General features: G+C 37.1%; 1 protein-coding gene across 1 annotated transcript in view; it reads right to left on the reverse strand.

Annotated features, from left to right (window-relative positions):
• nvd (cholesterol 7-desaturase nvd) overlaps nucleotides 1–15,885 on the reverse strand; it is a 363,650-nt gene that overhangs the window by 210,775 nt on the left and 136,990 nt on the right. The window contains exon 2 of the mRNA XM_069816745.1: nucleotides 8,770–8,817. The gene's annotated coding sequence lies outside the window, so the exon portion shown is untranslated. The remainder of the gene's footprint in view (nucleotides 1–8,769; nucleotides 8,818–15,885) is intronic.

Consider the following 15,885-nt stretch of genomic DNA (forward strand, 5'->3'; position numbering starts at 1 on the left):
TCTACATAAGCCAAATATAATATTTTTGGGGTTATTTGTGTGTCTTTCAAATGAGAGTTTAATAAAGTTATCTACAAACAGTAATATAGCGCACAACATAGGCCCCAATGAAATAAATGAATTATTATGGAACGCGTAATTACAACGAAAAAATATGTCATCTTTGAAACAGTTTTTATATCAAATGTGAAATGGGAAGTGTGGTGTAGTAGTAGTAGTAGTAGTAGTAGTAGTAGTAGTAGTACTAGTTAGTAGTAGTAGTAGTAGTTAGTAGTAGTAGTAGTAGTAGGCCTAGTACTAGTTAGTAGTAGTAGTAGTAGTAGTAGTAGTAGTTAGTAGTAGTTAGTAGTAGTAGTAGAAGTAGTAGTAGTAGTAGTTAGTAGTAGTAGTAGTAGTAAAGTAATAGCAGCAGTAGCAGGAACAGAAACAGTAGTAACAGTAATATAGCGGTAGTAATATTAACAGTAGTATTAGCAATGGTAGTAGTGACAGTAGTACAAGTAGCAGAACAATATTGTAGCAGTAGTAACAAAATTATTAGTGTAGTAGTAGCAACATTAGATTAGTAATATCACTAGCAATAGTACGAGTAGCAGCAGCAGTAGAGTAGCAATTAGTGCTGCGCATGATTAGGTTATATCCGGAGCAATTGTTTGCGCGCTTTCAATCAGAGACCTCCGGATTACCTCCGATTGATTCTGCGCAGATTGTATATATGTTGTGGCGCAAACATACACTTTCCTCTGAGCATTCCTTCATTCGGATCATGTAGTGCAGTGGTCGTCAGCACTCGCTGAAATGTGCAAAGGGTACGCGGTGCCGTCCCGTGTGCACCGTCGTGCAGCAGGGAGAGATAGAGAGCATACCCGCTAGCAGCTACGGAGTGCACCATGGTGCACTGCGTTTTCTGCGTTTAACAGACGCTAGCCCCAGCGTGCTCTGTGCTGACGAGCCCTGATGTAGTGGTTGGAATCCGAGTATTTTTTTAATAAGTGTGTAATTTTTTTTACTTGAAGTACTACTTTCGCCGACAGATTTTTTCCTACATTTGAAATTCATAACATTTAATGGAAGAGCGTGTTAGTTTTATGTTATTGATCATATTAATGTCATTAAATTAAATTATTGCGAAATCTACAGCAAAGTTTTTCAGTAGTTAATGTAAAGAATTATAGTTCTCCTAGAAACATTCGTTTATTCACAAATAGTTATTGCCAAGTCTTATCGATTGAGTTTAACGTAAAATATATTAAATGGAATTTCAGAATGGAACCGAAGAAACGTGTGGTATGAATGTGTTAAGGTTCACTGTTTAAAAATAATTTATTCAGGCTCTTTGTTATCTTTAACACTGGAAAACACTATTACGTAATATTCATGAATATGTTCTATTAGAACATAGTATACTACTAATAAACATACCGTAACATAATAATAATAATAATAATAATAATAATAATAATAATAATAATAATAACAGTAACTTTCAAGGAATATCACTTTTGTTGACGTCGTACAAAATTCTGTCCAATATTCTCTTTGAGAAGATTAACTCCATATATGGATGAAATTATTGAGGGATCAACAATGTAGTTTTAACGTAATAAATCGACTATTGATCAGATTTTTGTATTCGACAGATACTGGAGAAAAATTGGAGTATAAGGGCACAGTACATTAGTTATTCATAGATTTCAAAAATGCATATGACTCGGTTAAGACAGAAGTTTTATATAATAGGTTGGCCCTATTCTTATTTAATGCATATGACTCGGTTAAGAGAGAAGTTTTATATAATAGGTAGGCCCTATTCTTATTTAATTTGGTATTCCCAAAAAACTAGTTCGATTAATTAAAATGTGTTTCAGTGAAACTTACAGCAGAGTTCGTATAGGCTAGTCTCTGTCTGATGCTTTTCCAATTCACTGCGGGCTAAAGCAAGGAGATGCACTATCACCTTTACTTTTTAACTTTGCTCTAGAATATGCCATTAGGAAGGTCCAGATTAAGAGAGAGAGAGTTTGGAATTGAACGGGTTACATCAGTTGCTTGTTTATGCATATCACGTGAATATGTTAGGAGAAAATCCACAAACGATTAGGGAAAACATGGTAATTTTACTTGAAGCAACTAAAGAGATAGATTTGGAAGTATCAGGAGTAGTAACATTAGTAGCAGTAGTAGTAACAACAGTAGCAGTAGTTGTAGTAGTAACAATAGTGTCAGTAAAATTAATAGTAGCAGTAGTTGCAGTAGTAACAATACTGTCAGTAGTATTAATAGTAGCAGTAGTTGTAGTAGTAACAATAGTGTCAGTAGTATTAATAGTAGCAGTAGTTGTAGTAGTAACAATAGTGTCAGTAAAATTAAAAGTAGTAATACTTGTAGTTACTTACTTACTGGCTTTTAAGGAACCCGAAGGTTCATTGCCGCCCTCACATAAGCCCGCCAGCGGTCCCTATCCTGTGCAAGATTAATCCAGTCTCTATCATCATACCCCACCTCCCTCAAATCCATTTTAATATTATCCTCCCATCTACGTCTCGGCCTCCCTAAAGGTCATTTTCCCTCCGGTCTCCCAACTAACACTCTATATGCATTTCTGGATTCGCCCATACGTGCTATATGCCCTGCCCATCTCAAACGTCTGGATTTAATGTTCTTAATTATGTCAGGTGAAGAATACAATGCTGTGTTGTCTAACTTTCTCCATTCTCCTGTAATTTCATCCCTCTTAGCCCCAAATATTTTCCTAACCACCTTATTCTCAAACACCCTTAACCTATGTTCCTCTCTCAAAGTGAGAGTCCAAGTTTCACAACCATACAGAACAACCGGTAATATAACTGTTTTATAAATTCTGACTTTCAGATTTTTTGACAGCAGACTGGATGATAAAAGCTTCTCAACCGAATACTAACAGGCATTTCCCATATTTATTCTGCGTTTAATTTCCTCCCGAGTGTCATTTATATTTCTTACTGTTGCTCCCAGGTATTTGAATTTTTCCACCCCTTCAAAGAATAAATTTCCTATTTTTATAGTAGTAGTAACAATAGTAGGCCTAATAACTAGCTGTAGTAGTTGTAACTAATAGCAGTAGTAATGGTAGTAGTAGTATTATCAATAGCAGTAGTAGAGAACAGCAGTAGCAGTAGCAGTAGTGCATTAGTTGCAGTATTAATAATCGTACTAGTAGTAATTAGTAAAAGAGCAGTAGTAGGAGTAGTAATAGCAGTATTAGCAGCAGTAATAGTAGTAGTTATCTGCCTCTGTGCGTCATATTTGCGAGGGAAGGAAAGGAGATACGCAAAATGTTTTTAATACTGTGATTTTGATGGAAAAGAGAGAATCGCTGGAAAACACCCGTCCCCCGATCACAAGTATCACAAGTATCGTTGCAGGTAATAATAGGCATCCATGGAATCATAAACCTGCAATCTAGCAATGGACTTTGAGCGAGGGAAATCTATGCGAAGGAAGGATTTTTCATCAACTAAGTATAATTTCCACTCGAATAACATTGAGTACATGGTATTTCCCGTGGGAAAAACCGCCCGGAGCGTGGTGCTGACTACAGTCATCATCTTCACGTAGCTGCTCTAAGGAAAAAGCATGGGAATTCTGTCTTCATTCCACAAACCCGTAGGGCGAACAGAATTACACGTTGATCTATTATAAAAGTAGGGGATTTACCAGGCACCAGTCGTCTGCATTATGGCTGTCCAAGACGTGAAGATCTTCAGAACGGGAGCAGACGGAATGACTGCGCGGGACCCGACGCCACAGCGTTCGCTCACTTTCCACAGCGCTGAGAAAGGGACAGCGACGCTCGCTTTCAGCCTGGTATGCAGTGTTACTGTTACCATTCGCTCTAGTTCGGCGATAGACACTTTCTCGTATTTGTTATGAGCTATGAGCGTCTCTGTTGAAGGAAAAATTGCTACCAAGGAGGAATAACATAATACTAAATGTATGAACTAGTAGAATTGATGGAGGAAAAGCCCTTAGAAGGAAAGTATGGGCTTATAATATTACATCAAATAAAAAAAAAAAAAAACAGAAGTTTAAGAAGCTGCATGACATACATGTAGCAGAAATTTGAACACTGACTAAAACAATGAATAAAAATAAATAAATTTTGGAGAAATATATAGGCGAACTTAAAACTATAGGCCTATTATATATTTAATATATCAAGGGAATATGATTAAAAAATTGCCACAAAGAAGACAAAAATATTTGATTTTGTAAGGACGGATTACATCAGAACAAAAGTCATTATAGAAACTGTATGTATTTATTTATTAACACTACAATTGGGTATACACCCGGTGGCAGTGATATAATATAATATACAATAATATTACAATAATTATATTAATAAAATTTACAATAATTACAGCAATAAAAAATAAAATAAGCGTAAATTTAATTGTAACTATAAATAAATAAATGCAATAAACCTAGGACTATAAATAAAAACTATGCTATAACAACGTCTACTATAAGCAAAAGTAAACTTAACTCATAAAGTAAACCTAACTTATAATATTAGAACAAGTTCATCGGTTTAATTATCTGGGCTTCAATATTTCTTATCAATCATCAAATGATTTAGAATTCAAATTATAAAAACAATTACAATTAATTGGCACAATTAAACGAATTATATTGAGAAAAGTGAGGAAAGAAACTGTTTTAAAATTGAATAATTTCAAAGGAAAAATTGTTCCGCTGCTGTGTATCGAGGATCCTGGGACCTCTAGTTGAACGTACCAGCGCTCTACCAACTGAGCTACCCAAGAATTCTACCCGACACCCTCTCAATTTTTCCCCTTATATCCACAGAACTCGAGTGGGCTGACAAGACGCCAGAGACCCACATCGAGTGCACACAAACTCTGTGTGACTTGAAATTGTGGTTTTCTGTTAACGTACCTACAGTAACGTATATAGTATGCAAGTCTATTTTAAAATGACATAAAACTTTAATATTGCTTACATTTTTAGGCTATACTGATCAGAAAATTGGATTTTTAACAACTTCACAGAGAAAGAGAATTAAAACAGAGGAAACAGGACAGACTCTCCTGGACTATAAGAGACTAAACATTCCTAGTATATTAGAAAAATAGACGAATACGGAACAAACTGGTATTTACATTAAGAGTGAATGCCGACAAGCTAAATTCCATTACAATCATACCGGTACAAACAACAGGGAAAAAGAAGAATTGAAAGACGTAAGAACCGTTGGCGAGAACAGCTCTAAATCTTGGAGAGGGAACGGATCAAAGGGTCCAATCCATGAAACTTATGATGATGATGATGATGATGATGATGATGATGATGATGATGATGATGTAGTAACACACACTAGACAGGACTACTGAGGAAAGACAATTAAAAGAGTATGGAAATATGATGCGTATGGAGCATGCATATAAGCAGATTGCCTGAACAAATATTTGAGTGGATACTCCCTGGGAAAAGAAAACAGAGAAGACCTAGGACAACGTGGAAACAAAAAATTGAAAGAGTAATGGAAACACGTAATATTCCACTAGAATTTGTCGCGTGCAGAGTGTGATAAATGACCGACAGTATGATCAATGAAAGTTTACGTTCCACGCATTTCGAAGTACAATCCAACAACTTAAGTTTGTAACTGCTAATAATATTTATTTTGTTAGATAATCGAATGATGTTATCGATACAAGTCTGCTGATGCACCCATTGTATCCTAGATGGCTACATGTTGCCAAGGAGACTTGTTTATACTACATTGTCATTTGTGTACATTTTGAACATTTGTTATGAGTTTTTTTTTTTTTTTTGGTAACTCTATAGCATCTATTAGATGCCTTATGGTTGTGCTAACAGATGGAGTTATTTGTCAACAATGTGACGCTGAAACGTGTGTTCAGCTTACTGTCCAGCGACAGTCCTGATGTAGCGAGCTTGAAACACATGGACACGTGCTTGGAAATGCCCTAAAGGCGAGCTGCTGATCAATGCTAGACATCATCGTGTACGACATGCTTTGGCGACATCGTTAAAAACTTTAAATTGAGAGATTCATGAGGAAGCACATTGTATATCATCAGATGGTTCTTTTAGACAGGCAGACATTATTGCTATCAACGGACGCTTAAAACGGGCTCTTGTTCTTGACCCTACTATCCATTTCGAAAGAAACCCAAATCAGACCACCGAAGTTGATCTTGAGAAGAAGTCTATATATGAACCTTGTCTGCGGTATCTTTCTCAAAAGTACAACGTCCCTCTTAAACAATGGTCTGTCATTGGTTTGCTGATTGGCAGTAAAGGTTCAATTACAAAATGCACATGGAATTATCTTAAGGAACTTCACATTCCTTTTGATTATGTAATATCTATTCTTATAAATATTATCAAATATTCTCTTCAAATATTACATCATCATCTCTATTTCAATTAATCCACTTATATTTGCCTTCAACAATTAACTTGTTTTTTTAATTTATCACATCACATTATATTGTACATGTTTATTCTATTTCGGACCCTTGTGGTCACTCAAATTCTTTGAGCTGATGTCTATAATTTATAAATATATATATATATATATATATATATATATCTGTGATGATTGGTTAATTAATATTAACCCGGCACACTCACAATCACACTCACATTCATACAAATTTCCAGACTCTAGACACCCTTCTTCTTCAAGAAAAATTCACCGACAGCCGAGCCCGGGAATCGAACCCGGGACCTCCCGATCTGGAAGCCAGCATGCTGACCAACAGATCACGGAGGTATTCAAACGTTATGAGTTTCTGAATTAATTAAAGTTGTAACATTTGCTACCAAGCTGACAATATCTAACAGATGTTTCATTATGTTCTTCCATTAATAACTAAAAAACTAAGGATTTTCGGACATATGTTTATATGAACTTTTTTCCTTGTTTTGGTGTGAGGAGCATGCCCCCAATGTTTGTCAAAGTATTTCTGAAACATCCTGTATAGGCCTACGTTTTTTCTTTAAATTTAATAACTCAAAAACCATTCATTCGATCATAATTAAACCTAAATGCATGAATACTTACATCAAGGGACTGGAATTACAAAAAATAAAATCTCTGACTTAAAAATTGTAGAAAGTATGAATTTCAGCAATCAGCCCATTTAGTAGGCCTACATAAAAAGAGGAAATCTTAGTTGATAATATTAAACGATATTTACATATTTGCCATATTAAACATTTTACAAACTGAGATACATTTTTGTATAATTTTAGAAAATTAACTTTTCTTGAACTCCGCTAAATGTTGACTCTTGTAGACAAGTGCGTGACGTCACGAATTTCAGCCCACAGACTGTTTTCTTAAGGAAGTCTGCAGCTTTTAACCCGTCTGTCCTGAGACAGGAAGGGAGACCAGCGTCTTCTCCAGGTTTAGGTAAATGAACACTCGTCTCCTAATAAAACCGTTTGAATTCCGCAATCGCTGTGAAATGGCTTATTCTTACTCGGACTTTAACACTCACCCTTCCCAACTAGTACCCTCTCGCCGATCGAGCCCTAATTCAATAGAGTCACCAAAGAACCAATTGTCTAGTCTCCTGAATTGATACAAATCAACCTCACTAAGGTTTCCCGTGGTTTTCCTAAGGCGCTAAGACAAATGTCGGCACGAGCCCTAAAAGAAATGGACAACGGAACTACATGCCTTTCCCATAAAGATTCTGGTATTTTCCCAAACATAAATTTTCGACATATATGCTTTGGCTTAGCTTTCACACATCACCCTGTTACACGAGCGAGTTTACTCGACTCCTACTTGCACTGCGAGAGGAAAAAGCACCTTTCAATGTGTAGACTTACAACTCTCGGCGTTTTCTTCTGGCGGTCTTGGCTTAACTATCGAACATCACATTTGTTACACGAGCGAGTTTACTGACTCCACTCGCACCTGTCAATGCGCAGACTTCCGACATTTCTTCTTCCGATCCTGCAGTCAGCTTCTCCACCCCTTCCCCCTTACCCCTTTATGAGACCTTTACGACCATTTTGGTAGTTTCCCCTTCAAAAATTTTCTATAGTTCCTTCAGCGAAACTCGAGGTGAGACAAGTGTCCAACAGGTTTGGAGCTCACACATTCAGTTTTTCTCAGCCCTGGATTTGTAAGCACGCGTTTTCGCGTACCTTTTAATGTTTCTCCTCCTAAATCCCCCTCTCATTTAGCCCGTCTACAGCGATCCTTTCCGTCTCTAAGCTAGGCATTTGGACGAGAACCTGTGGAAGAACAACGGTGCTTGGTGCTTGGAACTCAAATGCAACTGCTGGCAACCGGATTATTACTATTACGCATATTATTAATAGTATTCATAACCAATAAAATGTTGCTAAGTAGAGTATAATGAAACGGACAGTTTTAAAATTTTGCAGGACTATGGCGCTGCTACGCTGTACGGTGCTAAAACGTGGACACTGACAAAATGAGAAGAAAAACGCATAGAGACGATGGAGATGAAATTACTGACCTGCTCGCGAGATATACGTATAAATTATTCATATGTAATTAATTATCGCTCCATATCGTCATGTATGACCTACTGTCGCTTGAAGGAATCAGCATTCTCTTTTTGCAGATTCGAGGTAATCTTATACCACGCTAATCGAATCATTGAAGCAGCACTAATTCTTATCATTACAACACTAAATACATAATAATATTGTATCTTTGTATAGGACTTTTAAGAGATCAATATCACTTACCGACAATGGTAGATAGAAGTCTTATAATTGGTTGAAACAATCGTCTCCCTGAAAAATAAATACCAATACATGAATAAACAAATGTTTTCTTCCAATATACAGAATGTATACAAATGATTCATTTTGACATCGTACAGCTTAAAATTTATAATGTCCACCCATTTGTACTCATAGCCAATAGAAAGAGCATATTCTTAAATTTGGTATCTCTCATTACAGATTTCATTCTGACTCTTCAGTGAGTCAATAGTGGCGGTTGGTAAAATGGTGACTGATCAACAGAAAGCATTTTGTGTTTTGGAATATCAGATTACTCAATCCATCAGCACTGTGCAGCGTGCGTTCCGAAGACAGTACAGAGGAGACCCACCAACCCACCAAAGCATTCTGCGGTGGTATCGACAGTTGAAAGACAAACGATGCTTGTGTAAAGGAAAAAGCTCAGAACGACCAGGTGTTTCAGCTAAAAAGGTGGAGAGAATCCGAGAGGCACTCGCTCGTAGTCCACAAAAATCAACACGTCGAGCAAGTCGCGAACTGGACATTCCGCACGCAACTGTGTGGAAGATTCTGCTCAGGATTATTTGGCACTCAGGTGGCCCCCACGGTCTCCTGACCTCACAGTTTGTGATTTTTTTCCTTTGGGGGTACGTGAAGGAGAATGTTTACATGCCACCTAAGTCGACAAATTGGCTGAACTCCGGGATCGCATCACTGCTGCGCTGAGGAACATCGACAATGACATGCTCCAACGTGTATGGGTCGAACTGGACCACCGCATAGATGTGTGTCGGTAACACAAGGAGGGTACATAGAACATCGGTAATGATGTGTACACAACTTGAAAATGTGCTCTTTCGATTGGCTATTAGTACAAACGGGTGGACATTTTACATTTGAAGATATACGATGTCAAAACCCGATGAATCATTTGTATACACTCTATTTTGTAATATCCCTGATCACATGTATCAGGTTGATAAACCTAATGAACTTTCAAGACAACCACTTTTTATCAATCTGACTATGCTGCCATCTAGCGACTGCATTGCGTTACCAGAACTGTCTTTTCGACGGTGGAGACTCCGATGGTTTATATTGCCATTTCATAACATAGTAATGGCCAATCTGATAGATATGTGATCAGCGGTAATACCTAGATCTACATCTACAGAGAAAATCTGGTATTTCATCCCAAAACAATGTATTCCTTAATTGTTTCTTAGATTTCTGCTTAGATCTAGTCTTCATTCCCATTTCAAGCTCTTCTTCAGTTCTGTATAGTGCAGTTAGGAGTCTTGTTCTTATTTTGCGTTTGTAATAATTAAAGGCTACAAAATACGAATTCCACATTTACTAGATTGCGGTACGGTATCACCAGTGTAGGAATTTTTAAGTATGGACACTGCGCGTCGCGTCGCGTCGGTGCTTTTGATGTAGCAGTGACTTATTTCAATGACCTTCAAAACCAGCTGTACCTACAATGGCGCGAGGTTTTACCTTTTTCCCTAGAGTTGGCGCTGATGTCACGCCAGCAATTGACATCTGAAATATTTGTTAGCAGACTTGCTAGCGAATAGGTATTATTCTTCCACCATTAACGGGTGCTCGACAATGACCTCTAACGTTTGAAAGTGAACTTACACGCTAACGGAGCGCATGCGCACATAAAAACAGAGTAAGAAAATTCGCTCAGTGTCCATTCTATTCGCTGGTATCACTGTCAGTGTTCCTGTCAAATATATATCTCATCAACACTCATATTTATAGAAGAAACCTTTGTAGAGCCTATGAATACGATGAAATAGTGATTACTAGGCCTATATGAAAAGTAAGATTTGCCATATAATGTTAATCTATTGCAAATTAAGATGTACTAAATTGTTTTGTACTTTATACACTAAGAACAGATTTCTCTTTTCTTGTGACTCAAGTATTTATATTACGAACGAAACGACTGTACCTTGTAGGAGTAGGCCTATGACTTTTCTAAGGATTTGATTCTATGCCACTCTTGCATCACTCAGAGCTGGAAAAAACTCGCTCTTTCTCGTACTAACATGCTAATGGATCTTGGTTGTAATGTCTACACCACATTAAGTTAAAACAGGACTCTTTATTGCTCTAGATCTTATACAAACAGGTGCAAGGAAATATAAATATTATCCTGTGCATTTCACGCAATGAAAAAGCAAAGCTCACATTTACGGACATTTATATGGAATCATGTAGGTCTAACTTCACTTATTCCACTCTATCTTCATACAATCTTTAAATTGTTTGGTATAGCTACGTATTTAATGCAGAGCGTGACTAAATGACTTCTGGAGACGATGAGAGATTGTAATGAAGAAACAAATGAACACATTTCCGACAGAAAAGGAAAACACTCAAAGTTACACAAATCGAGATAAGCAATATTGCTGTACAGTAATCGGAATCACACATTCACTGTTTTCGTAACGTGTATAAGTGTATAATAATAATAATAATAATAATAATAATAATAATAATAATAATAATAATAATAATAATAATAACAGTAATAATAATAATAACAGTAATAATAATGATAATAATAATAATAATAATAGTATTTTTATTTCCTAGGTTATTTAACGACGTTTTATTAACTACTAGGTTATTTAGTGTCGAGTTAGGCAGAAATTATTGGAAGCAAAGAATTAGCCTATATTACATTATATAGGTCTACACTTCTCATTGCGAATGTTGCAAAATTTCTTAAAGTTGCCAGGTATCACCAGGCTCATCCAGGTAGTCACTACCTTCAGTGAGGAACACCTTTATTATATGATTAACATTCAATGTCACACACACATACGTTACGCATGAACGAAGGTACCACTTTTAGATGTAAATTGCCATAAACAGAGAAACAGTAGGCCTACTAAAGGCTGTGTGATGTATCTTGTCTCACTGTGAAAGGAGATAGAAAGGAGATATGTCTTACTTCGTCTGTGTTGTTGTGGCGATGGGGGAGTGGAGCGGTGCCATCTATCTATTCAGTGGCGGAAGGGACTAGTTGATACATTCTGTAGCACAAAATAAAATAACAAAATATCTCTCTTCGTACTGTGTAGTTCCGTCACTGAGCTTGTCTTTCAAGAAACTGAGTTCCGGCAGCCTGTACAATAACAAGATTTTGAAAGGAATCCTGAAAATTTACAACCCTCCTATAATCTCCACCCTCATTTGAATGGACTTGGTTTTATTGCTACTGAGACAAGATAAACCTTACCAGGTATAGACATTACAACTATGGACCAATGGTCGGCAAAGATTACGTCGTATAAAATGCAACCTGCAATACACAACAAAGGGTAAGGTAGGAGGGGAGGGAGATCATGACTTGCCTCTCTATCCTGCTTGTGTATTAAGGTGTTGACTCGCGAGTCAAGAAATGCTGACCATGGCTATAGACCTATACATGATATAATGGTATGGTGTGATATACTTGTCAAACAAATCTTTACATGTAATGCTGGACCTCGCATTTTTGTACACGGTGCCACCATTATCATTTGCTCTGTTTACATGGACTTACAGTATTCTCCTGACAATTACTTCTTCAGTTCCCTATTAAGTTCCTTAATTTAAACTATACTTATCTTTTTTGTTCCTTATTCTCTATTTAGGAACTAATCCTAAATTACTCTCTTTCTTAATGCCATCTATCTGTCTATCTTTACCTCCCTTCATGTGTTGTTGTTTAGTCAACTGTCCGAAGACAGGTTTCAATCTCACAAATGATACCAAGAAGACACCACTTATGAGGCAACTAGGCTAAGATATAGTGGGATGTGGCCAATTCTTTCTCCCTCCATTGCCTACATCGCCAACTAGCTACATATTACAGACCGATTATTTAGCCCTAACAACTCGGCAACGCGAAAGAGGAGAAGTAATAGGAGAAGTGGGGAGAGCTCCGGAGTAGAGATAGGAGCGAACGGTCAGTAAAGAAATACAGTACACCTTAACTGTACTGGAAACACACCGCTCTACCGCACGCGTGACATCCGATCGCTCTGAATGCAAGCGACTGACTAACCCGAACACCCTTTGGCGTAACGTAATGGACTCGCCTGACCCAGGCGCACATTGTCGGCGACTGTCAGGACTAAATAATCGTACTGTACACTAGTCTGACTTCAGATCCATACAAACAATTGTTCTTCCTCTAACACATATTGTCAAGTGAGATGTACTGCCTGACAACACTATGCAACATGAAATTTGTCCGTTTTATAAAAATACAGTATATGTATTCGATGTATTTTGTGGTCGCAAAAACAAATCTGCAGTTAGTTTTTGTCGAGCACGTACTGTTATAATAATAATAATAATAATAATAATAATAATGATTTATTTTAGCTGGCAGAGTTAAGGCCGTAAGGCCTTCTCTTCCACACAACCAGCAAAAAGTGTATATACATATGCATGAACTTACAAAGAATTCAACAATTTGATTTAGATGAGAGTTACATGTATACAAGAGTTATTTACGAATTAAACAACAAAATACTATGAACTATTAATTAAACACTGAAATAAACTGGGTAGCAGAATTAAACTAAAATACATAGAATGTTAATATATTTCAAATTATATTAGATAATAGAAAGAGATTATTATGAGACAATTTTGAAAATGCAGCACAATCAGGATGATGTCTAAAGAAAAAAAGCAACAGTGTAGTCAGTAATATTTTAAATCAGTATGATTGGAGTGAAATGCTAATAAGGTTATCTTTTAAGCTGTTCTTAAAGGTGTTTGTTGTCTTGCAGCCCCTAATACTTTGTGACAAGGAATTCCATTGACGCGAGGTGGATATTGTAAAAGATGAGGAATAACAAGATGTTCTATGAAGAGGTATATTTAGCGTGCCACAGATAAGTGATCTGGTATTTACGTCGTGGTTAGAGTATAGATAAGAGAAACGAGACGAAAGGTAATTTGGTGTTGAGGTGTGCAGAATTCGAAAGAGTAAAGACAAAGAGTGTAAAGTTCTGCGTTCTTTAAGTCGGAACCACGAGAGACTTGCGAAGGACGGTGATATGTGATCATATCGTCGAATGTTGCACACGTATCTGATGCACATATTCTGAGCTCGCTGTAACTTGACTGACAGTTCAGAACTTAGATCACTTAACAAAACGTCACAATAATCGAAGTGCGGCATTACTAGGGTTTGTACTAGGGTAAGTTTTAGTTGCTGGGGCAAGAAGTTTCTCAAGCGACTCAAAGAGTGAAAGGAGGAACAGATTTTCTTTATCGTTTCTTTAACTTGAAAATTCCAACTTAGATTATTATCAAAAAAGAAGCCAAGATTTTTTACGACAGATGAATAAGGGATTAGCGTGTTGTTAAGGGTAACAACTGAAAGATTACTGTTATTAAGGGAGTTAACTACACGCTTATGTCCAATAATTATGGCTTGAGTCTTACTTGGGTTAAGTGCGAGTCCGAAATTGGCCGCCCAAGTGGAGACAGTGGCTAGGTCACAATTTAACTTGTCAATCGATTCATTGATCGTATTGGGTCTGGAATGTATGTAAAGTTGTAGGTCGTCGGCATAGAGGTGATATCGGCAATACTGTAAGTTCTTTGATACGTCATTAATGTAGATAGAGAAAAGTAGTGGTCCTAATACGGAGCCCTGCGGCACTCCCGCCTTTGTGTATCGCCATTGGGAGAATTGATTATCAAGTGAAACACACTGTTGGCGATCCCGTAGGTAGGAGTCCATCCAGCTCAAGGTATTGTCTGATAGGTGCAAAGTTTTCATCTTTGCAAGAAGCAAGTCGATATCAACAGAACCAAAGGTCAACAGAACCAAAATAAAAAGTTATTTAATGTTAGTGCACTACTTTCACCTTATGGGATGCAACATGTCACTGAAAGTACACTTTCTTGACAGCCACCCAAACTTCTTTCAAAAAAAAAACCTGGTGCAGTAAGCGATGAACACGGGGAGAAATTTCATCAAGAAAGAGCCCTATCTACCTTCCAAAAGTGCTTTAGTGGAAGGTGGAATGCAAGTTTGCTGGCTGAATATTGCTGGTCACTCATCAGAGAAATTGCAGAGACTGTTTACAAACGTAAAAGATCAAAAAAGACATTTCAATTTGTGAATTTTGGCCAAACAAAGGTTGCTTTATGTGCTAGTGTAACAAATTTGTATAAACAAGTGAAGTGCGTGTACCATAATAATGGTATGTGTTAGAAAAGTTTGGTTTTCAAAAATAAACTCAGCACCTCTCATTTAGTTAATATTACATAGTTTCATCTAAAAGACAGAAAGAATGTTTAAATTTGTTGTCCAGTGTAATAGATGCACATATCAGCCAGAACCTCAATCATAGGATCTCCCTTCATTTATAACCTAATAATTTAAATCTATCTACTTTTCACTAGACCATTCATCCTACTATTCCAATTTTAATTCTCTTTTCATTGATTTCTATAACCACTTATTTCACACCCCACTCACTTCTTCTATCCTCGTCTTATTTAACAAAAATCTATGCCTTCCTCCTTAACTTAACTTATTCACATTTCCTGCTTACCGACTCCTTACTTGAATCATTTTCCACTAGTTATTTTTATCGATTACTCCTTGATTACTACCAAAACTTTCCACTAATCGCGTCTTCACCTTTGAAAAATAGTAACGTCATTAGGTCCGATTCTTCCACTATTACTTACTTACTGGCTTTTAAGGAACCCAGAGGTTCATTGCCGCCCTCACATAAGCCCGCCATTGGTCCCTATCCTGAGCAAGATTAATCCAGTTTCTACCATCATATCCCACCTCCCTCAAATCCATTTTAATATTATCTTCCCACCTACGTCTCGGCCTCCCCAAAGGTCTTTTTCCCTCCGGCCTCCCAACTAACACTCTATATGCATTTCTGGATTCGCCCATACATGCTACATGACCTGCCCATCTCAAACGTCTGGATTTTATGTTCCTAATTATGTCAGGTGAAGTATACAATATCTGCAGTTCTGTGTTGTGTAACTTTCTCCATTCTCCTGTAAATTCATCCCTCTTAGCCCCAAATATTTTTCTAAGAAACTTATTCTCAAACACCC

The sequence above is a fragment of the Periplaneta americana genome, chromosome 2, assembly GCF_040183065.1.
Source record: "Periplaneta americana isolate PAMFEO1 chromosome 2, P.americana_PAMFEO1_priV1, whole genome shotgun sequence".
Taxonomy (NCBI): domain Eukaryota; kingdom Metazoa; phylum Arthropoda; class Insecta; order Blattodea; family Blattidae; genus Periplaneta; species Periplaneta americana.